Below are 22,212 nucleotides of genomic sequence, written 5' to 3'. Positions count from 1 at the left end.
GCTTCTTTTGGTCCTTGAAATTTATTTAGAATTTATGAAATGCATAGAAACGCCACAAGGGGGTGCTGCTGGTAAACCAACAAGAGCCCTCTCTTGGCCACGCCGGTAACACGAGGAAATAATCTTCCAATCTCCACCCTCCTGCGATATCAAGATGGATTCGGACAATTCACAAAAGGAGGGGAGAGATTTTAAAACAGGAATGTGTCCAAGAACATTCACCCAGAAATAGAGCATCACACATAAAACCAGGCATCAGAAGGCAAACAGAAGGGAATACCAGGTCTTTACTCCCTTATTTTCTCATCACAGATTTCGTCATTTTTTTGAAAAAGCAGTCTTTGCTTCTTTTCAACAGAGCATTAAACTTGAGATAGGTTTACTCTTCCTTCTCTTCGGGAAACAACCCACTTTGAAAACAGCGTGAAAGCGGAGTGTCCTGGGAGGAGTCCTTCATGGGGGACCACCCCCCCGCCACCTACCAGACAGCCTCCAATTACCCTGTGCGTCCTGTCAGCTCAGAGTGCCATCTTTCACCCTTACATTCTCAAGGGCTAAGTAAAAACAAACAAACAAACAAAGCAAACAAACAAAAACCGGCAGTTTAAAATGCAAATCGGGTTCTGAAAGTCTGAGTCAGGCTTCGGCTGCGCTCAGAATTCATTCCACTATTTCTAACTTGCCCTTCAGTGGAGCCACCAAAGAAGGAGTCACTGAAAGGCCCTATGATTTAGCTTAAAAGCTCTCCTGTGAGTCACAGCGCAAAAACAAAGCTTCTCTCATGCCACTAGGTTTCTGTCTTTTTAATAAAAGCATTTGTGTGGTTGATAAGACCTGTGATACCCTGGGGTTCGGTGATTTTTTGAGATTCATTTTCCAAATGGGCCGCAAAAATTGTTTCCTCCGATCTTGTTAGCCTTAACCTGCTGTCCTCAAATCAAATGTAATCTAGCTCTTTTAGCTGCTTCATTTTTACCCCTGGCTGCTCTGAACTTGAATGGACAAAGCATGAATTTATAACAGTGAAGTGAAGTGGGTGTCAAGGCTGAGTACTCATTATTTAGCAGAAGCTTAATAATCACCGGTTCCTGCCCCAGCACCGGAAGTACGCTTCCTTGTTCGCGTTGGGGACCCCACTCCATGCGCTTACACCGAGAAAGGCTCTGTCCCTGACGTCAGGCAACCTGCCGTGTGCTGTGACAGCGAATTCCAAGGAAGGCTCTCCCATCCATGGCTGTCTCACCTTCACGGTGCCTGACAGCCCCTCCTAAGAGCTTCTTCTATGTGCTGCACTGCAGGGGACATGAGGGGCCACAGAGCATGCATAAACATGGTCCTTAACAACCCATACTTTAAATAAAACTAAGCCTTGCGAAACATTCAGCTGCAAGTCAGCAGGTACTAAAGTGGCGGACACTACGGCGCTGGGAGAACGGGGGCTGTGTGCTTAGACAGACCCTGCAGTGGCTGAGTCCTGTTGTCTGGAAAGGTGTTCATGTCCCGAGTCCGGTGCCTGTGAATGCGACCTTAAGTGGAAATCGGGTCCTTGCAGACGTAATGAAGTTAAGTTCTTGAGAGGAGTGCACCCTGAATTTAGAGGTGGCCCTAAGTCCAGTGACTGGTGTCCTGATGGGAGAAAGGAAAGGGAGATTTGACACAGATGAGGCCGACATCAGAATGACGTAGCTACAAGCCAAGGAGTGCCAAGGAGTGCCGACAAGTCCGTGAAGAAGCCAGGAGAGACAAAGGCAGGGAACAGCCCCCCCTTCAGTCTCCAGGAGGAATCAGGCCTCCCTGCACCTCGACTTCAGACGTGTCGCCTCCAACACTCTGAGACGATAAATCTGCTGTGTAAGCCACCCAGGTCGTAATCCTCTGTGACAGGTGCCCAAGGAAACTAACACAACTGCCGTGGGTTCGAATCCATTCCCCAGGGCACCGAACATCAACGTGTCCCTCTGTAAGTGAAAGTTCATCATATTTATCTCACAGAGAGATCAAAACACAAGTTAGACTTGGTGTTACCACGCTGCTCCTCTTACCACCTCTGGAATGAGACGGAACACCTTGTGCCTCAGTCTCCTCATCCACAGAATGGGGGTGAAAGTCGTAACTACCCGGAAGGGCCAGTGCGAGGACGGCAGGAGGCGCTGCACAGAACGCACAGGTGCAGAGAGGAGTCCCTGCTCAGAGCGGCCCTCCGAAGACGGGCACCGCGCGCGCCTGGCCTGCGCCACGGTGGCGGCCCTGGGAACCGAGCGGACGGGAAGATGGTGAGGCCTGAGACGAGTGGGAAGCTCCAGTCAGGAAGTAAGCGTCAAGTGGACCTGGAAGCGATGGTCCCGTCTGGATGGGTCACCAAGAGAGGAGTCTAGGTTAGACCTGAGGCGGGGGCAGCTCAGGGGTATTAAGCAGAGAAAGGAGGAGCTGGGGGAGCGTGTGTGCGGAGAGCCCGGGGGGGCTGGAGAAGAAGGCTGGACTGCTCCTCCCCGAGGCTGAAGTTAAAATTCACCAGACATCCCACGACGGTTTAGAAGCGACACACTGTGAGAGAAGTGTGTGGAAGTCTCTGAGTTGGGGAGTAACCCCGAACAAAGGATGGCCCGGAAGGAGTAGTCCAGCGGGACAGACTAGAGTGGGGCTATTCAGACCTCCTGCGCCAGGGGCTGGGCCACCACCAGCCTGACCTGTGCTGCTGTAAAAAGACAGCAAAGGACCACGAAAATAAAGCTCCAGAGCATGGAAAGAAAAAAGGCAGTGACTACCCCCAAATCCAACTTTTTTAGTATCAGATTCAAACATACATAAAATTACTCGCCAAATATTCATGAACATTTTGAAACTCTTACTCTCAGTTGCTGCCTGATCTGATCACAGACCCAGAAGGAACAGCTGATCCTCGGACGACACTAGGAGAGGCTCCCCCGAGGGGTGGAGGACGAGGGTGGGATGGCGGCAGAAGAGGAGAAACAGAGGCGGACAGGTGGGAGCCAGGGGAAGGGGGTTGCAGGTGGACAAAATGAGCGAAGCGGGTGGGAAGGTACAAAGTCCCAGCTAGTGTAATACATGTTTGGGGATGTACCGCACAGCATGGCGAGCAGAGATGCTCATACTGTATTGCATAGCTGAAAGTCACTAAGAGAGTAAATCTTAAAAGTTCTCATCACAAGAAAAAAATTTTGATATGAGATCACTCATATGTGAAATCTAAAACAAAAAAAAACCAAAACAAAAAAAACAAAGCATAAATACAAAACAGAAATAGACTCATAGACATAGAATACAAACTTGTGGTTGCCAAGGGGGCAGAGGGTGGGAAGGGATAGATGGGATTTCAAAATTGTAGAATAGATAAACAAGATTATACTGTATAGCACAGGGAAACATACACAAGATCTTATGGTAGCTCACAGAGGAAAAAATGTGACAATGAATATATATATATGTTCACGTATAACTGAAAAATTGTGCTCTACACTGGAATTTGACACAACATTGTAAAATGATTATAAATCAATTAAAAATGTTAAAAAAAAAATTTTTGTAACTATGTATGTATGGTGACAGGCGTTAACTAGACAGTGTGATGATCATTTCACAATATATACAAATAATCAAATCATGTTGTCTACCTGAAATTAATATAATGTATGTGAGTTATCCCTCAATCAGGAAAAAATAAAGGGAGTAAAACCAGAGAAGGCGTCCAGGGGGCTACTGTCATCTGGAAGGAAGCTGAAGACAAAGGAGCCGAACATGCCAGGGAAGAAGGGAATTGGACACGAGATGCTTTGAAAAGTAGATTGATGGAGGGTGAGAATAGTGGGCTTTAGCTAAATAAGTAAGGAAGAGCCAACTCCAGGGCTTTCATGAGTGAATAAGACTGACCCATTTATAGAAATGGAAGGAAGAGGAGACAAGTCCAAAAAGCAGAGGAAATAACCCCAAAATGAGAGCGACCACACTCCACACACTGTCCTGCCTGCTCCCCGGCCACCACTGACAGACTGAGAGAGTCCATGAGTGAGCGAGAATTCTAGACTGACCATCTCAACACTAAGTTAAAATAAATTTTGTGGACTGAAAATAATAATGACCATAATAGAGAAATGATTAGAAAGAAACCTTAGTAAATTCAAAATAAAACAAAACAAAGGGGTGGCGGGGGCTGTTCAACAAGACTCCCTGGCCACAGGAGGTCAGTGTTGCCTCAAAGCAAAACTACCCTAACTCCCTTTGGGGGTATAAAGGTCTTAAAAGAAATGATTACATTTTCTTCTTGAAAAAAATGTTGGTTTCAATATATCTGATTTTTTAGACTTACTGAGTGACAGATGGTTACAGCATGTTAAAAAAATATCAACTTGTTAAAAAAATAAACTTGTTAAAAATATGTATCTCATGCGAAAATGAACTTGAATCCTCCTCATTCAAAAGCAGTAAGAGAAATTAAAAGAAGGGAGAGATGTATGTATAAAAAAATGCATGCATCTTCTCCAATATATATCTATAGATACGGAGACATATATCCAGTTTAACCCAGAGCTCAGTGCCAAGGAAAAGTGAAAACCATGTCTTTAATTACTTATTCTGTAACTGAAGAGGTCAGGCACACACTCATAACATCTCTTGGTAAAAATACAAAAATGTGAAAAATAAATGTTCTGCTGTAGACAATAAAGGCAGAGATTAATATGGGTAGAATCATTCACAATGTATCTTTATTCTAAGATAAGGAGAATTGAGGAGCAAAGGCGTTCCAAAGGGGAGAAGAGGAGAGACCACCTTGAACACAGGGGCAAAAAATGGCAGTGAACCAGCTGGGGACATCCCGTGGGGATGGCTGGGCCGGGTTCTGGATATGTTCTCATTTTGATTCATCCATGTTTCCCCAGTTCCACGTTTATCTGAAACATTCAGATATTCATGCACGCACTGCTCTGCACAAAGAAATAAACAAAAACAGAGAGGGCCCAGCCCTCGTGGAGCTGTGCTAAACGGGCAAACAAGCATGTGAAGGTACGATTACACATTGTCATAAATGCCCTGAAAGAGAAGAGCGGAGGACTTCTCGGAGGAAGCGACATTAAGCGGAGACCTGAGGACCATCCGGCCAAGAGCTATCAGTCAGTATTTTGGGTCCCAGACCCCAAAGCCCGCGTGGAGAGCACTCCGTGAGTGAGAAGGGAAGAAAATCCTGGGGCTAAAGAAGTTCAGATGCCTCCCACGTGCAGTGGGAAGCCAGTGAATGAGAGGACTTGTGATCCAATTTGCATTTAAAGGGAAAGAAATTATTTTGGCTGCTGTGTAAATGGATGCGGTGGGGGATTCAGCAAGAGTGGAAGTGGGGAGGCCCTAACGTGGCGAGGAATTTGGCGTGGGAGTCCAGGAAGACGGTGTCTGAGAACATGGAGAGGAGTGAACAGACTCCAGACATTTGGAGGGACAATCTGAGGGTCTTTTTTTTTTTTTTAAATCAAAGCTATTTAGCCTTGTCTTTTTAAAATTCTTTTAATTTTTTTTTTAATTTTGGGGGTGTAATTCAGTTTATTTATTAAAATGGAGGTACTGAGGATTGAACCCAGGACTTCATGCATTCTAAGCACACGCTCTACCACTGAGCTGCCCCTCGACAGGTCTGACTGGTGGATCAGACTAGGGGAGGCGGGGAGGCAGTATTTCTGTCTACTCAGTGTGTGACCACGTGCGCGTGTGTGTGTGTGCAAGCTCGTGTGCACTTGTGCCTCTACTGCTGAAACCTGATTTTATTGTTTCTACAAAGAAATACTAACCTTTCCTCTTAAAAGTAGAATTACTAAATTTCCACTGTTCATACAAAAGTATCAAATAATCATATATCCTTGATTGTTTTGAGTTGTGCACATAAACTAATACCAATTGAGTGCTGTGACTCTTTAGTGCGAATGGCAGCAAAGCTATATTTAGCCAAATGCTTTCAAAGTTTAATAAAGGATGAAAAGATGATTATGCCCTTGCAATTCTGATTTATATCCATTGTTCAAAGTCTCTGTTGATTTTTTTTCTCTTAGAAGTAACCATGGGAAATGAATATATTTAATCCAAAAATATTCATCCCCCAATCTATAAATTATAATCGAATTTCACTTCTATTTTATGGGAACGTTTTCAGCAACAGGCAAGCCCTGGGGTAAGCATACCTGCATCAGCCAGACGACGAACAGGAGAAAGGATGGCCCTGTGACTATGTCTAAGTCTTATTAAAAGTACAAGGGCTGACACACTCTCATGGGCAGAGCTCTATACTGAAGGAGTTCTGGACTTTCTAGTGAAAACGGAGGTTACCTGGGCAAGCCAGTTCCCATCTGGCAGAACCAGACCATCCACTCTCGTGGGTAGAATCTGAAGGGAATAGATTTCAAAAGATGTTAGGTGCCAGGTGGAGACTGCAGGAGACTACAGGTGCGGGGGGTTGGGAAATATTTTTAAGTTATAGAACATAATGATAGAACGGCTGTTAACTATGACTGCCCTAATTCTCCCGTAAAAGAGCTGAGCACAGACAGCTGGTTTCGGGGCAGTCTCTGCTAAACGCCAGAAGTATGTTTAGAGCCACACGTTTGAGTTTGGAGACACGTTTACCTGCATCTGTTCCCGTAAGAGTCTCCCTGTGTCGGTACCTAATCCCCATCATTGTCTCTGTTCTAAGAAACAGCCCAAGGACCCTTTACTCCTCTCATTTGCCATTTTTGTGGGGACAAATCAGGAGAATGGTTGTAAAGGGCTTTGAAAAAATTAAAAGTGCAAGACAGTGTGATAATCAGTTGCAATTCTCTTGTAGGATTCATCTGTTACATTCGATGTTAACTACAGGCTTTATCTAAGCAGAGTAGAAGTATCATGCGGTTCTGTTTTACATTTTATATTATGTGACCAGTATCACATCGTTTATTGTTAGTACTCAACAAGGAAATGAACGCTGGCATCTCCTTAAAAGGCTTTTTTTACCTACAGCTAAATCATCCCAAATCCTGAAATCTGACTTTCTGAGGAAGGGGTCAAGGCACATGTATTTTTACAACTCTCTCGGCGATTCTGCTGTGCACCCCAGCTCCAGAATCTCTGCCTTGCTTTGATGAATATTAGATAAGAGTATGATTGCAGTAATCACATAAATGTGATAGTTTCATGTACATATGTAAAGTGAGACTTACAAAAAATAACAATCCTTATAAATTATCCAGGTGAGAAATGCAAATCATCTGCCAATTAATCCACACAGTTGTGTGAATTTTTTTTTTCTAAGAAGTAGGAAGTGAGCTACTTCCCTGCTCCTTCTGCCACTCACTGCTGCAGGATCTCTGTCACTCTTAAATCTGGAAATCTCCAGAAGGCATCTGTAATCACAGGTAACCAAGGGCACGTCCCTGAGCTGCCAGCGTGGTAACTTCCTCAGATCTGGCTCCCTTCCAGCGCCCAGAGCTGTCCGAAGCCCCTTGCCCACGTAAGCCAGGATCCTCTCTCCTCCATATCTTATTTAATTACATTGGCAAAGACCCTCTTCCCAAATAAGGCTGCACATGTTCCAGGGCTTAAGACATGGGTGTTATCGTTTGGGAGCCACAACCCAACACTCTGCGAATAATACCAACAGATACACACCTCAGTAACAAAATGATGTAAACAAAAGCACTGGTGGTCGTGACCCAGTGCGACAGTGAAAAGTTACTTCTATAAGCCTCGGTTGACGATATTGAGATACATCGTGAACACAAACACGGCCACTTGTCCCTACCAACCCTCAGCATTTGGGCCACGTTTACTTCAGATGGTTTAAGGTGAGGACACATCAGGGCCCCTCTGTAAGGTCCCCCTCTCCATCCCCAGAGAAGGGTGTGGTGTTGATTACTTACGCCCGCCAGTGTTTTGGGGGTTTTTTTGACATCATTTTTTATAAAGTTGCAACTAGAGGTATGTGGACTTTTCCATTATGCTTTTATCTGGAACAAAGTAGAATCACTGTTTTCTATGCTTCTGCAGAGTTATAATTACCACTGTCCCCTGGCTGTGCAGTATTTTAACAAGTGGATGCTGTGCTCAGCACACAGAAGGCAATAAACTTTTGAAAAAGGAATTGTCAAAATATGGGATCACGCTTGGAATAGTAAAACCTATGACCCTGTAATGTACTAAAAATTTGAAGCGCTTACCTGAGAGCACCCTTCAGTGAGAGATATTTATTTGGGCTCCTACGTGACCATCAACAACCAGTTGTCTGTAATCTGGGGAAAATATTACCCTGCAGGAAAGAAAACCCCCAAAGTGATACCTCCACCTTAAAAACGAACGACAAACTGAAGTTTCTCTGGGAAGGACGCACACTGCAAATTTTGAGTCAGGCCGGCAGCAATGTGAACTGAGTTGTTCTCCACAACATTTTAAAATAACAATTTTTCTAGAAAAAAATGCTTAATTTCTTTAATTTTGTATCTGTATGAGATGATGGCTGTTCACTAAACTTACTGTGATAGTCATTTCCTGCTGTACGTAAGTCAGTCTCCTACACCTTAAACTTCTACACTGCTTTATGTCAATTCTATCTCAATAAACTGGGAGAAAAAGAAATCACAAAAAAATAAAAAATAACATTTTTTCTGATTACAAAGATATACATATGTACTGCAGAAAATATAGATGATAAACTATCCAAAAATAATATAAATCAAGTGTAACAATACACCCTGGACAGAACAGAAAAAAGCCCCGTTCTTATGCAGTAAGCCGCGCTGCAGGAATGTGACAGAGGCCAGTGTCGCCCACGCAGAGAGCATCTTCGGGTGCTCTGCTGTTCACTTAGGCATGGCTAATGCATCCGTGGCATTCCTCTGGATTTCATATAATATTCTTTCTCTCCACTTTTATTCGCTGAAAGGGAGGGGGGATACAAAAATGCAAAGGAAATAAACACAGTGCGTTTCCTCATTTGGAAGGCATCCTGGTGTTAAAATAAATGAAAGAATAGTGTGCGAAATTCCAAGAAAACGTCAATTAAGGCTGGCTGAATTCGAACAAATATCAAAAAGATTCCAAAACTCTTACATCCCACCTAAAGGCGAGCCATTTCCCTGTAAGTCAGAAGCTTGAGAAAGTCAGGCGGCAGCCAGGGAAGGGGGATGGCGGACAGTCTGGGTCCCCAGCCCTCAGCCTGGGTGACAAGTGCAAGCACACCAGAGCAATCCTTCTGCAGGCGCACGCAGTGCAGAGGGCGGCCGCCGAGGACACCGTCTCAGACACACTTCTGCACCACTGGGGACCTGAACTTTCTGAACTCTACCAAAACACAGGCTCCCAAGGACACCACCAGCTGTTTGAGGACAACGCCGCCAGCTGCAACCCTAGATCTCAAGGCTCCCCCTTTGCAAATGTGGAACCACTTCAGACCCCAACCAATCCTTGCTTAAAAATCACCCTCGCTTCTGGCCAGCTCCAGGGATAATTCCTGACAAACAGCTTCCTTGACTAACTGTGGCCTCGCGGTTTTTGCCTTTCCCCATTCCCCCATCCTGTGGTCCAACGCAGCTCAATCCAGACGCTTCTTGGACCTGTGGTTCTGGGGCTGCGGTCCTAACAAGCCCCGGACAAGCGCCTCTTTATCTCAATCAGGTCTTCGTTCCTGGAAATTTTAGTTAACAGCATCATCCAGGTTTACTTGGTCCTGAGCTGTGACGACTCCTGTTTCTCTGGTTTTAGAGGTATCGTTTCAGGAGCCACCAGACACTTGACAGCTCCTATACATAGACTTCAAAAGTTGAAGTAGGCGTAGCCTGCCCCGATTCTATGTTTGTGGATATCCTAAGAATATCTGGATGTTATCTGGGGGTGGGTGTAGCTCAGTGGTACAGTGTGTGCTTAGCATGCACGAGGTCCCAAGTTCAATCCCCAGTATCTCCATTTAAAAAAAATTTTTTTGAAGGTCACCTAATGCTGATTTTCACAATTTCCCTGAAAAAAGTGTTTTCTGAAAGTCCAGATGTGAATTCTAACAAGGCCCCTATGTGTATAGCAGGGACAGAACTCAGCAACTGTGTGGACCCGGTGTCGGGGGGCTGGGACTGCCCAGGCCAGCCGCTCAGAGGCTACGTGATCACCCTTCACACACACTTCCGCATCCTTATCCTGTAGAGTCAAGGAACGACCGCCTCATAGTGTGTTTTCAGGATTAAAGGAGTCAATACACGTAGAATGCTTGGAGGAGTGAGCAGTAAATATTAGTTTAGCTAATGACATGAATGCATGATATAGCCTACTGAATATGTGATCTGTCAGTTTAAAAAAAAAAATTAAGCCACAATGAAAATCAGCAGTTCCTCTTACAATTGAGGAGCTAAATGAAAACATCACCCACAGATCTAGGATACTTTCAAGATAAAGGTTCTGAAGAGGGTAAAATATTTCCTCTGTCTACTGACCTCTGGCCATAAGCACACACGTGAAACCACCTGAGTTAGAATTCAGGAAACGGTCTAGATCTGCGAACTCAACCCAATTTGTAAATTGGTTGATTTGAATAAATTGTTGAGATGATTTCACACGTTGGTTGTTCAGATTAGAATTAAACAGGATGGCTTTTCTGATTCAATCTCATGATTATTCCTCATGGCATCTTGTATCAATGCCGTCTCAACGACATTTACCCAATATCGAATCCACGTTCTAGTCCTATCTACTAGATTGAGGTTGTCGTTAACCTAAGTAACATATTTTAAATGAAAAGCAGGATATTTCCATTATCATATTTCATTTTCATTGTCATTTCCATGATCTCAATGCATAGATCATTCCATTGCAATGGTGTCAAAATCCATAAAACATCTATTTGCCAAAGGAAAAGAGGCATCTTCCTGTAACACGGATGCCATGTGCTTGGTCCACATCTGAATCCCTGCAAATGCTCTTTCGTTACTGGGCACGTCGCCTGAGACAGTCACTTCTGACTTCCTGTTCCTAGAAGCTCTAGGATCTGAGAAACGTCTCAACTATCCACTCCTTTAGGTGAACCTAGGAACACTTTATTGGATCCATCAATTCACTCCTTCAACCAGCACTTGCTGGGCACGTGCTGCGCCTTGAGCTCCCCTGGGGAGTCAGGAGAGGCAAAAGGGCACAACCTAGTTCTCACACCCGAGCACTTCCCGGTCTCCTGGGCGAGGCAGAAGCGTGAGCTGGGGAAAGGACACACACAGGAAGGGGACCCGCTACACTGGCTCTGTGCACACGGTCCACATCTCTGAAATGAGAGCTCCCCATTGAGACTTCACAGCATAAGACGCGATTCCTCCTGGGTAGGGACGACCGCATTTACTGCCTCCACCAGATGGCCGTGGACAGCTGACGGAGGTGGACGTGTAAAGGAAACATCCTCCTCCCAGCTCGGCACACCGCTCCCGCCTCGCGCCTCAGAGGGGATCAGAGCGTCCCTGCAGAGAGGTGACTCTGGTGATGCAGGGAGCTCTTGCCTCCTGCTTGCATGGCAGCAACTGTTACTCTCCTCCCCAGGAGAAGCCGTGCCACGCTCTTCTAAAAGCAAACGAGGAAGATGTCGCTGCTGGCAAATGAAACTGGTTTTCCTGCCATCACCAGGAGCATGAGGAACAAAAGAATTGGGGAAGAAAGTCAGAGATATTCCTGACCGCCACACCTAGGATCGGGTGCTGGTGCTCACGGAGAAGGAGGAAAGAGTTAAGTGCTCAGTAACAGCCAATTTTGTCCAGAGCCGGGCAGGTGAGGGCGTCTGGAACAGCCCGTTACTAATTCCAGAGCCGAGATGGGGAACTCGCCCTTTCTCTGCATCTCAGTATCTTCCTCCCAAACAAGATGATAGTACAACACACTTACTTTCACCAAAAGGAAGCTACCCAGAAAAACTGGCTTAAGCCCTAGAAAGGTGTTTGAATAGACTCAGTGTTTACGAGCAGTGTGACCACATCAAGAAGGATTAAAGTCTCCTCAGGTGGAAGGCCAACCCCCGGCCTGGCAGCAACGTGAAATTCCAAAAGCTCTTCCAGCCGCCCAGGAAGCGGGGTGCATCTCCAGTGCTTCAGAAAGATGATGGGAAACGGCTCTCTGTTTTGCTTCAGAAGGGACTGGATAAGCGCCAGTTTCTGAATTCTTCCCCATGTAGCATCAGAGCCTCTCTCTGGGTGTCTTCTGAAGAGAACCTGTCACTGGAGGGCGTGTTCACAGCCAGAAAAAATGAACAGGGGAAGCAAAAACAAGTACTTCTACAAAAGTACATCGCTCCTTGTACGCCAGACACGCCACCGCGCTGAGTGACTTAACTAATTCAGTTAATCCTCCCATCAGGGCTGGAGGTCCACACTCTAATTAGCCTCTTTTTCAGATAAGGTGACCGAGCTCAGGGTTAAAATAAACCAGAGATACTCCTGCCAGGACCATGAAGAGAGAGAGAGGCCAGCATAAACCGAAAGGGATCAGAAGATGACCAAAAAGCAAGGAAATACCAATGGATGGGGTCACGTGGCTTCACACCAATGGAAACAAAGCCCATTTACATGATTGAAACATCTTATTTATCCAATAGAATATTTCTAAATAAATTACTTTTTTCTATTCATATACAGATAGAAACATAAAAGAGACAAATGTCATGACGATTAGTAAACATTCTTCGGATGATGTTTTGCCGTCTGAACCTGGTGCGGTTCCAGCCTCCCATTATTCAAACACTCCTCCAGGCATTGCTGTGAAGGTACTTCGTAGATGTGAATCAGATCCATAATGAGGTGACTTTAGATAAAGGAGATTACCCCAGTAAATCTGGGTGAGCCTGACGCCGTCAACTGAAAGACCCTAAAGGCAGAACTGAGGCTTCCCTGAAGAAGAAATTCTGCCGGGGCACAACAGCTCCAGCCCATCGTAGAATTCCCAGCTGGCCCTCTGGGCTGCAGGCTTGCCTAGTCAGCACCACAATCACATAACCCGGTGCCTTGCAATAAATCTCTTAATATTTATCTCTGGCACCCTGACTGAGACGGTCCTGAAGATGTTCGCTGTCATTAATGTATAAAATGAATTAGCAGTCACATGTTGTGTGTGTACAAAAGCTCGTACCACAAAGTCTATGTTTAAGTGGGTTACAATCCCCCCTGCTCTGTTTACTGATGAACTCATACTCCTTCAGAGGATGGATTCAGAAAACACCTCGCTAAGCCCAAGTACACTTTAAGTTGAAATTCCATATGAATTATTCTGAACAAATTCTGCAGGGGAAGAGTCAGCAAAGTTCCAGAGTGTTAAAAGAGAGAGACATGTCTTCTGTCTGATTTTTATCACATATTAACACATACACACATTCATCAGAAAGTACCTCCCTCATCTCCACAGACTTTAAAATTTATTCAAATAGCATGAATTGCATGCCAATGACGTCCTGAACACCTTTTAGCTTTGTGACCTTGTGTAAGTCACTCGACATCTCTGTGCCCCAAGCTGCTTATCTATAAAACAGGGATAAAACAGTGCCTGCCTTGTAGGGCTCTTATGACAATTAAGTTGATATTTTGAAATGCTTAGAAGAGTGGCTGACACATGGAATGCAACATGTATTTGTGGGTTTGGAAAACTGGCAAGGACTTCACAGAGGAGCTGATGGTAGGAAGAGCAGGAACGGGTGCAGGGCCCAACACGCAATCCTGAATCACGGGGGTCGCAGCTTGAGCGCAGCTTAGAGGCAGCAACGGGGGGAGCTTGTTGTGGACCCTAATTAAACCAGCCCGCCTGCTGTGGACAGTCCCGACCGGAAACTCCAGGAGAGGAAATGGTTACCAGCAAAGCAAATCTGGATTCTTCGGCTAAAACACCACATTCAAGGTAGCTTAGAACCTCCATGGTATGTATTTCAAAAAGATTTATATGGTTAAACAAGCTTGAAATGCAGTATTAAATAAGACCAACAGGTATCTGTAAAGCAGGAGTCCCCAACAACTTTAATCTACCAATGTGCTGCCAACAGGGCACCATATGCAACAGCTGCCCAAATGGGCACCAGAACCCTCTCACTCAGGAGCATCTCCCAGGAAAACTGTCCCAGGTGCACCCTTCTGCAAATGCCAGCTGTATGAACTGTGTTTTCTGAATTCTGGCATCTGGGCCCTCACTGACTCCGGGGGAGACTGCCCCTCCCAGGGCTAGCCAGTCCTCAAAGATAGCAAACTACACCCCTGGGCCTCACCTTTCCTATGCAAACTAACCAAGCCAGAGCCCACAAACCCACCACCACTTCTGTGTGGCCCTTACACTCCAGGAGGCAATATTCCCCTGCCCTAATCACCCCAGGGTCAGCCTCTGCACCCCAGAGCCCACTGAAGTGATTAGCACGGGCTGGTTCTAAGTCCTGAGGAAACCACGATAAAGGCCTCTGGAGGCTCTCCCACTCCCTCCGCCTCCTGACCCTCCCTGGGCTCCCCGTGTGGCCCAGCTTGTGCCCTCCTCTTGGGAGCTGTGAGGAACAAACTATCATTTCAGTAACAATTGCTGATCTGTGGGTTTCACCATGCCCAAATAATAATAAGACCTGCATTTTAAAACATCAGTTTTGGCAATGAAGAAGCTTTTAAAGACTTTTAAGCAGAAGAGTACCATAATTCTGTTTTTAAAGTGTTCATCTTAACCTTCACTTCTATACCCTATTTTAAACTCCCAGAGCATCTTTAGAGCCTTGGGAAGCCCAAAAATTGCCTAAACATTTCATTGAGAGATACAGAAGGGTCTGAGGGGCCTGAGCCCCTACCCATCTAGAAGTCCTGATAAACTGACTTGATGAGTCTTTGGGAGCACCGAGCATCTCAAGGAGGTCCATCGCCTTAACCCAGCCTGGATACCCAGGAATACGGACCAAACCCCACAGTTACAGGAAAGGTGATGGCAAGTCGGCCAGCTGCAGCTTCTTCACTGTGTTTAGATAATTCTAGAGGTCTATGGCCACCAAGATCTGAGATTCACCCAAACTTTTCAGTTGGCGGCACCCAAGAACTGGGAAGTGGGTCCCATCTCTAAATACTTTGGCCTCACCTATTTTCATGTGCAATATTAAGGGGGTTGAATCAGTAACTTTGTGAAGCACCTTCCAGCTCTGAAATTCTATGGTTCTGAATTACTCTCCAGAGCTACTAATTCCAGCAAAGTTTATAATCCAGCAAAACTGCTCTAAGTCACATATCTGATTGATGAAAACTTTTTCTATCTCTATGTGCTTATTTTTTTCTTTTCTACACCCTGCCAGTTCTCCAAAGTGCACATCTCTTTTGTTAGTTACAATTGCCCCTACTATGTGTTGTGAGCCAAATAAAATAAATGTTTTACTTTGGCAAAGGAAATGCACTTTTTTTCCTAGCTCGGTGCCAACCTTCATTCCACACCTTGCCCCATCATGCAATCAACTGTGAGCTTTATCTGCACTTGGAAAAGACATTAGGGAATTAATTACTCATCGCCCCATCAGAGCCCTTTTGGGTCAGGAGGACACAGGCTGCATCCCCTCCCCTCAAGAGAGCACTTGGCAGAACTCTCAATGGGAACGGCAGTGACCTTTGCTTGAAAGTAAGGAAATGAATCATAGGGTTTGACCAAGACTTACTAGTTCTGTCTCCAAATGAAGAAACAGTTTTAAAACTGATGGCTTCCTGATAAGAAAATTGGAGCAAAGAAGACAGAAATGCATTAGCCTGGTATCTTCTGAAAGGAGAGCTTTGCAACTCGATAGAAGGTGCCTTCATCTCAGCTGGAATCTCAAGTAAAATGTCAGGTTTGGAACAGGTGATATTTCAAATTAGTATCTTCTTTTGTTGTTAAATACTGAGTCCCTCGGCCATGGTTTTGTTGTCAGTAAGGAAAACAGATACCCACGTGTCACAAAGCTACCAAAGAAATACAAGCCCTGTTCAAAGAAGAATTTGTGGAAAGAAAAAAATGCCCTGAAGTCAGGACCATTAATCTTGCCTAAACAAACCAAAATTGGAGGGCATGGCTGCACAATTGGAAGGAGAAGGAAAAGCAAAGAAAAAGATGATTGATATTTAGCTTGGCCAATGGGTTGTTAGTCATGAGAAAGAAAGTCAAAAGTAATAACAAAGAAGAAAAGATTGGCTCCATCGCTCAGCAGTGTGGAGAAGCATGTAGGAAGAGCAGTGAACATTAGGACGTAGACCGTGCATTTCCTGTGTTCTAGACATTTGAGTGCCGTAAAAATTGCCTCAGGTAATTTTTGTCACGGTCCTGTAGGGAAAACAAATAAATATGTATTTACGGATCAGCTACTTATGACTGAACTAATGATTTAGTGTCTACAGAGTAATTCTTGCTTTTAAGACATTTGCTATCAAGGGAAAGAAGCAGCTAATGACAACTCGTGATCATAACAGTGCTGTTGCAGAAGTATAAATAAAGAGTGGAAAAATATTCTTACCAAGGACCTTATGCCGAAGATGAAATTTAACCTCAGCTTTAAAGGATGAATACAATTTTGATAGGCAGATGGAGAGAAAATTCATTCTGGGAGGACGGAACTGAGAGAGCAAAAGCGTCCCTTAAAATGGTTTACAAAACTCTTCCAAATATGGTCCCCACTTAAATGTCCAGCTCATAATTATTTAGGTGGTATCTTTAGTGGGGGCATAACCTTGAATACACTCATTGCATCCTTACATCCTCCTTAGCCAGCTTCATGGTTGAGAGAACTTATTGGCACTTCACATAGATGTGTCACCACTTAGATCCCAGCATCTCAACCCACCTCCCAGCCCTCCGTGAAACTAGATGCCATCGTGTGGAGTGTTTGCTTTATTGGTCAAGGGAAATTAGCTCTTCAATTTCAAGCTTGAGGGTCCTGACCAGAGTTGTGTTTTAGAAGACAGATTGCCCCATGCAGCACTACCTGGATGAGCAATCATAGAGGTGAGTGAGGCAGACACAGCTTCACAGACTCAGCTCAGGCTCGCAGCCTGCATCCCGGCAACATCCCTGACCTCTCGGGAGCTGCTCTTGAGGCAAATCTCATGTATGAATTAACCACTGACGTCGTTCTAGTAAAACATGATCATTTCTAGCAAAATATGAAAATAATGTCAGGGCAGATTTCTGAGATTATTCTCTTCAACTGGAATGCCAATACCTCCACGTCCTCTGAATTTTTAATGTTCTCTTATTTTTTCAAAAGTTCCCAAATAATATGCTTTCCAACACATATTAGAAAAGTTTTAAAGATATGCTCTGTTAAGTGTGGCTGTACCTGGAGGGAGACATTATAGTTTCATTTTTTAATTTACTATATTTTGGAATTGTTTGAATTCCTTACAGAGCAAATATATGTTTCAGAGTTTATATGTATAATATATATACATATAAGTACATAATATAATATACATATATATATATATACTCTAAACATATATATATATATTATATTACTATATATAGAGAGTAACCTTCACAGATTGAGAACTTCCTAATCTGTTGTAAGGCAATCTCTCTGAACACCTCTGGGTGAATGTGTACATGTACATTTTTGCCTACATCGTGACACCAGGCACTTAGAAATGGTCAATAAATATTGGTTGGATAAAATTATCAAGAAGGAAGCAACACCTGTCTCTCGGGGCCAGAAACATTGTCTAAAGGCCTGCCCATCACAGCCTTCTCATCCCGACGTAGATGAATTCTGCCTAAAGTGAACGGGAAGTGGGGGAAGGAGAAACAACGGAATGGGAACCTCAGAGGACGAGGGGGCCCCACCCGATCGCGCACCCACGTCACGCTGAGTAAGTCTGCAAGGTTGTGCCTGTCATCGCCTCTCGGTTGCTGTTGCTCTTGTGTTGTTGGCTCAGTCTGGGTGCAGACCTGCGCCCTCCCGCCTGCTGCTGCCGCGGTGCTCCCCAGCTGCCCCGTCGGGTCCCCCATCACCTCTGCGGCGGCGCTTGGAGCCCTCGCCACCCGGACTGTGAAACACAGTGGTGCCCCTGGCCCGCGGCCGTGCGTGGCCTCGTCCCGCGCGGACTGCGGCGCAGTTCCGGGGGACCCCCGCCCGCTTCCCGCCGCCCCCGCCGCGCGCCCCGCCCCCGGGGAGACAGTGGGGGGGGGGGCGCGTGCTCAGCAGGACTGAGTCCCCGCCGTCCTCGTCATCAGGAAGTTCACCTCCTAAGCCTGGCTGCTTTTTAAGGAGTTGGCTGAGTACTAGCTAGCGCGCTATTTTTGTTCAAAACTTGGGCTCAAAAGTAAAATTATGTCAAGAGGAAAAGAAATGCTGAATTTGCTTTCTGGAAAGTCTGAGATGAAGGGTCCCTGCGGCCCTGCGGTGGTGCGGGGGCCGGCGGCGAGCTTGCATCGGCAGGGCCCAGGTAGTGTTCCTGGGGCGCAAACCAGCCCCCGGGCGTTCGGCAGCGGCTACCCGCGCACCCCTTACGTGGAGGGGAGCCCGTCCTGGCTGCGCCCAGAGCCGCCGCCCAGGCCAGCAGAACCAGACAGCACCAAAGGAGAGTGCGCGGAAGGCTCACGCCAACGTCGGGGCTCTGCGTCGTCCCTCGGCTCCCGATCAGCAAGTCAACCTGGCACGGAAGCCGAAACGCCCGGAGCCCGTGGGTATGAGAAGCCAAGAGGGAAAAAACCCCAAGTGCCCAGAACTCCCGAGAAAGTCGTATAATTAATTACTCACCAACGGAATTTCCTAGTGTCCACAGAGCCTCCTTACCCACCGGCACCTTGACAAACCCCAACTTTTACATTAAAACGTATGCTTAGGACCTAGTCAGTTTTTGTATCTTTTTAGGTGGCAGTTTAAAGTTTTAAAATCTGAGCCAAGAGATGGGCTAAAACTAAGCTGGGGGTTGAAGGGGACTGATGGTGGACGTGAGGATCCTGAAACACTGAAACAGAAGCCCAGATGCCAGCGTCCATCCAGACAGCACCCCTGGTCTGAGCACGGTCCCAAGGCTTGAAGGTCTTCTGTGTCAAGGCCCTCGGGGTGCCGGTCTGGGAAACCACCCCCAGATCTGGAAGAACATGAAGCAGGGATATGAAAGGTAGAAAAAGGATGGGAGGGGGTAAGACTGGAAGCAGGAGGGGTGGTTAGAGGCTGCTGCAGTAAGCCTGGTCAGAAACAACAGCAGCCTGAACTCCCCGATGACATAGAGAGACATGGGCAAACTCAAGCAATAGATGTGTGGGAGGCAGAATCATTGAAAAGACCATTTCTATGATCAGGAAGAGAAACTCAAGCTGTCTATAGTTGGAACACTTCTTAAGATCAAGGTGGTAAGTATGGTAGTTAAAATTGTTGAGTACTTACACTCTTCATCTGTGTAGTAGGGCAAGGGGAGTTAGCAATGAAGGAGTTCAGAGTGTTGGTTCAGGTCTTAGCTCTTCCCCACTAGCTGTGTGACCTTGGAAGAGTTCTTAACTTCTCTGTGCCTCAGTTTCATTGACAGCTTTATGAGACTTAATTGAGTTAATATATATCCCTGACCTCACGTACTTTTGTGTCTAGTCATCTAGCACATTCTTTCTCTGACCTTAAGACTCAGCAACTCATTCTCAGAAAGCAGATATGCCAGACCATCGATACTACTTTATGCTGTAACTGTTGGTTTTTAATCTGTGTTATCCCCGGGGCGTAGGTCAGATCCTGGCACATCCTAAGAACTCAATGGTGACGCAGCTGGAGGTCAGTGCAACGGCCTCTCCCAGCCACGCCCCAGCCTTGCCTCTGCCTGCCTCGCAGACTCTGGCCGTCACTGGTGGGAGCCTGTGTCTCTAATTACCACTCGAGAAGGGACAATCTAGACTATGACCACATGGACAGGGGTTTAACCTCGTAAAGTTTTTTCAATGACATTGGTATGATTTGCTTAGTATTTGTACTTTGTTGCTTCAGCAGGAGGGTCCATCTCTTCATCACTTCCAAATGTTTCCAAGAATACTGTTCCCAGGCCCAGCCCTCCTGCAGGTGTTCTGTTTCCAAACAGGTCAGGGAACAACGCAAACTCCGGAAGTCTGGGGTGCTCTTCGCCTCCGAGCCTCCCTGCCTCTCCTATCCAAGCCTTGTTACCCCAGTGATATTGGAAGCATCCCGCCACACAGTTAATACATGAAGCTATTTCAAGTATTTCTCCCTAGAGACAAATAATAATATAAAACATAATTCACTGCATTTAAAATTTGGTTTTGAGTGCATTCTAAATGATCATGAAACCTAATATGTCTGTTCTTTTTTATTGAATTCAATGATAGTGAGTGAGAAGCTTTGGGTTACTTTCTCACCCAGACTTTCCACCTTTTCCTTATAAATAAGGACATTTCTGGGCCCAGGCGGGGACCACTTCCCCACCCCTCACACTGTAAAGGGGTCAGTAAGTAATAGGTCCCTCCATTCTTCTCTGTCATCATACAGGGACACGGTCGCTAAACCTACCAACAGTGTTTCACTGATAGCTTTTCTTCAGAGAAAACTGGTTTTGTTCATGATTTTTTGACTGTGGTGTTCTCCAATGACTAAGAGTCCAGAAAAAAATGAAGAGGGATATCAAAATGCATAACTGGGATCAAAGACTAACGTAAAGCGTTACATGGGTGTAAGCTAGGCAAACATTAACGAGGTAGGGGAGGCAGCCGCTTAGATGCGAGTAATTAAAGGATGAAGTCATCCAGGATTGAGGAGCTGTAAACGTGGACAAATCTCCAGAAACAAAGTAAAACTGAGATTCAAATACAGATTAGTATTGTAATGATGAAGCTGACAGCATTATCAAACAGAATCTAGAAACAAATTGGAAGAATAACACATCTTGATCAAGTCAAGTTTACAGCCAGAATGAAATGATTTGCTAATAAGACTTTAATGTAATTTACCATATCAAGGTTCCCCCAAGGGTAATGCCACATCTCAGGGAAGGTTCGTTCTGGACCCTGGCTAACTGGGCCTCTGACCTGACTTCATCCCAGCTTCCCAAAAACATCCCCCCAAAGACCCCTCCCAAGCTTTAAGTGCCCTGAAGCAGCTGCACATCACGACTCAGCTCTAAGCCAGCCGAAGCTGAGCTGAGAAACACAAAAGCCCGACAGAACAGAATTCTCCGGGGCAGAAAGCAGAGAGAGCTGGGTCCAAAGAGACTTCTTCCCACGACATTGCGATGCTTGGTAAGATCAGGGTTCTCCTTGGCACTCTCCACAGGCGCAGCGCCAGTGCCTCCGGGCTGGTGTTTGTCAGGCCCTCTCCTTTTGGAGTAAGTGACTGAGGCAGCAGTAAGGCAAGGAGGGACAAAGTTGTTTCCTAGAGGAGTCCCCAGGAAACGTGTTCAAGGTCAGTGCCGGGTCTGTTTGGAAAAAAGGAATCTCAAAACTGTGACAGAACATTTAGATAATGAGCGTGCCGTGAAACACAGGGTGCCTCAAAAGGTGAATGCACATGCTGCACATTCAGCTAATTTTCACAAATGACATTAGTCTGAAAACTGCAGTTTTGAGCAGCCTCGTGATAATACTCTCTCTTCCTTACATTTACCTCTGCACTGGCCAGGTAATGTGCTTCCATACGGGTGAGGTGACCTCACGAAACAGGCCACAGGGCTGCACACCGGGAAAAGCCGGTAGGAATCCTTAGGTGTTTGGATGTTTCAGTCTATCTTTGGTTGAGGAATAAAAATCAGGACTAAGCCTTTATCCTTTCAACTCTTCTTCTAAGCACAATTTCCCACCTGTCAGCATCCTGTGTACACGAAGCCGGGTAAACTGAACTAACTCTAATTTCCCTGGATTATACGAGTTACATCAGACACTTAATTTTACCATCATAATCATCAAATTTTATAGCAGGGAGGTGGAAAGGACATAAAATAAAATGCTTGTTTCACTGTTGTCCACTAAATTGTTTGGGAGAGAAGGTAGATGTTCTGAACATACATGAGGAGGAAGGAAATTTTATACCAGGAAGAATGTAAATTACCAGCTACTTTTTAAATCATTTTCAATGTCTATCTTAACTAAGTATTGACTACTGCTTAAATGAATGTTCTAGGGGTTTAAGAGATGCGGGCATACTGCTTCTGTTGAAACACTGCTTGCTACGATAGCCACGACCCTCATACCTGCCTGGGGCTGTGCTGCTATTGTGCGCTTACATGTGGTCACAAGATTTTGATGACTATCTCTGAAGGAAAGTACATCAGA

The 22,212-nt window shown here is 45.5% G+C and overlaps 1 protein-coding gene across 2 annotated transcripts in view; it reads right to left on the bottom strand.

The window, feature by feature from the left end:
* Positions 1–22,212, bottom strand: part of SOCS6 (suppressor of cytokine signaling 6) — a 244,000-nt gene that overhangs the window by 138,483 nt on the left and 83,305 nt on the right. Inside the window, exon 5 of one of the 2 annotated variants that reach the window (XR_010378203.1) lies at positions 8,557–8,904. The exons of the other annotated variant lie outside the window; for it this stretch is intronic. The gene's annotated coding sequence lies outside the window, so the exon portion shown is untranslated. Of the gene's footprint in view, positions 1–8,556; positions 8,905–22,212 lie in introns of those variants that run through there. 2 annotated transcript variants of the gene reach the window in all.

This window comes from Camelus dromedarius, chromosome 28 (assembly GCF_036321535.1).
Source record: "Camelus dromedarius isolate mCamDro1 chromosome 28, mCamDro1.pat, whole genome shotgun sequence".
Classification (NCBI taxonomy): Eukaryota; Metazoa; Chordata; class Mammalia; order Artiodactyla; family Camelidae; genus Camelus; species Camelus dromedarius.
The sequence above is the reverse complement of the archived record's forward strand: the minus strand, read 5'-3'. Positions and strand labels throughout refer to the sequence as shown.